Genomic DNA, 2500 nt, shown 5'->3' with positions numbered 1-2500 from the left:
CCAGCATCCCAGTAAATGTGTATATCGTAAGAAATTTAGCATTGGAATTAAAAAACACGAATTTATTTACGAGCCGGCAAGGTTCACTCCACAGTTACACATCCGTAATTTTCTTAAGTTTCCAGTCTCACCGCATGTTAAACAGCGGTCGCTTAACTAGTCCTAAGAGCAGAAACTTGGCCGTTGAGTGTCCAGCGCTGCGTAAAAATACAATAAAGGAAATTGTTTATTGGGGCCTTCGAAATCAGTTCGCATTGAACCGTCAAGAAGGGTGCAAAATAATACTCTGGGACGTACTGCGGGCCGCTTTTCAAAACCGCGTCTGCCGGGGCGATATCGCGTAGGGAGATAGAGCGGCTTTGCCGCAGCACACCTTGCCATTTCTTTCTCTATGGAGCTCGTTGCGACTAAAGAAAAGGCGCCAGAGCTGTTGTAGCAAACGCGTACCATTCGTCCGCGTCAAGTCTCGATCGGGGGACGAGTCGTCGCAAAAGTGTAGCGCGGAAAAGCCGACTTAAAGCAGCCTAATCTTGCGAATGGGACCAATTTTCACGTTCTTTTAATATTTCTTCACGCGTTGAATTAGATTTGCGTAATTTTTAAACGCTCGCAGCATTAAAATGGCATCGAACCTTTCATGCTCGTCGCTAGTTCACGTACGGCGAGAGGGGAAATTTTGTTACTCCCGTCGTTTATCCGCGTTTTCTCAAAGCCTGTTTACCACTGAAATCGGACCACAAGTCGCCTAGTGTGGGAGGAGAACTGTGAATTGAGTAGAACTGCCTCTCGATACACACACAAAGACACAGAAAAAGCATTTTCAATGTATACAAGAACTGTTGCGATTGCCACTTGTCACCAATTCCGCACATACGAATAAAGTTGTTAAAAAAAAAAAAAGTACGGCCCTGGCCAGCATCCCAGTAAATGCGTAAATCGTAAGAAATTTAGCATTGGAATTAACAAACACGAATTTATTTACGAGCCGGCAAGGTTCACTCCACAGTTACACATCCGTAATTTTCTAAAGTTTCCAGTCTCACCGCATGTTAAACAGCGGTCGCTTAATTAGTCCTCAGAGCAGAAACTTGGCTGTTGAGTGTCCAGCGATTCGTAAAAATACAGTGAAGGAAATTGTTTATTGGGGCCATCGAAATCAATTCGCATTGAAACGTCAAGAAGGGTGTGAATAATACTCTGGGACGAACTGCGGGCCGCTTTTCCAAACCGCGTCTGCCGGGGCGATATCGCGTAGGGAGATAGAGCGGCTTTGCCGCAGTACACCTTGCCATTTCTTTCTCCATGGAGCTCGTTGCGACTAGAAAAGGGACGCGAAAGCTGTTGTAGCAAACGCGTGCCGTCCGTCCGCGTCAAGTCTTGATCGGGGACCAATTTTGGGACCAAATGGGACCAATTTTCACGTCCTTTTAATATTTTTTCACGCGCTTAATTAGATTTGTGTAGATTTTTAAATGCTTTCTGCATTAAAATGGCATCGAGCCCTTCATGCTGGTCGCTAGTTCACGTCGCTAGTTTACCCGCGTTTTCTCAAAACCTCTGAAGTCGGACCACAAGAGGAGAACTGTGAAGGGCGTCTGCCGGGGCGATATCGCGTAGGGAGATAGAGCGGCGTCGCCGCAGCTCAGTTTTTGCATGGAGCTCGTTGCGCCTAAAGAAGTGGTGCGAAAACTTATGCAACAAATGCACCGCGATCATGATGTAAAACAGCGGTCCTGACAGAGAAACTAGGTTGAAATTGTTTATTTGAGCCTTCGAAATCAATTCGCCCCGAAAAGGCAAGAAGGGTGTAAATAATACTCAGCCGGTCGCTTTCCTAAACCGCGTCTGCCGGGGCGATATCGGGTAGGGAGATAGAACGTTTTTGCAGTTTTTTTTTTTTCTTCCTGGAGCTCGTTGCGCCTAAAGAAGTGTTGTAACAAAGGCGCGTCCGCGCGACGTCTTGATCGAGGGACGAGTCGTCGCCAAAGCTTAGCGCGGGAAAGCCGCTAATGGAAGCGAACTGCTTCCATTAGCGATGCGTAAATTTTTAAATGTTTTCAGCGAATTGAATATTGCAATATTGCAGGCAACATTTGCAACATTCGTAGTGCTGCCTCAAGTTTGTCGCGGTTTCTCGCAGATTCTTTACCACTAAATTCAGCTGCTGAAGGGAGTGAAGTGAGTAAAACTGCCTCCCGACGCACGCACACGCACACACACACACACACACACACACAAAAAGAAATTTTTTTTTTATGCAATAAAACTGGAGAAAGTGCCACACAGCCACTTTTGTGAGCAAACTTTGCGCCAGTGTAATTAGAAATAGCTCGAGAGGACTTTACAAAAAAAAAAAAAAAGTAAAAAGGTATTGTCGCATTACCTCTCGCAAACCGCGGTTAAGGGGGTTTAGAAAATCTTCTGCAAACTTCGGAAATGCGAAACAAAAAGAAAACGGCGATTCGGATTCATCGCTGAACAAAAAGGTCTCTTGCACTTT

The sequence above is a fragment of the Amblyomma maculatum genome, chromosome 1 (assembly GCF_055883805.1).
Source record: "Amblyomma maculatum isolate TAMU_Amacu chromosome 1, ASM5588380v1, whole genome shotgun sequence".
In the NCBI taxonomy this organism is placed as follows: domain Eukaryota; kingdom Metazoa; phylum Arthropoda; class Arachnida; order Ixodida; family Ixodidae; genus Amblyomma; species Amblyomma maculatum.
The sequence above is the reverse complement of the archived record's forward strand: the minus strand, read 5'-3'. Positions refer to the sequence as shown.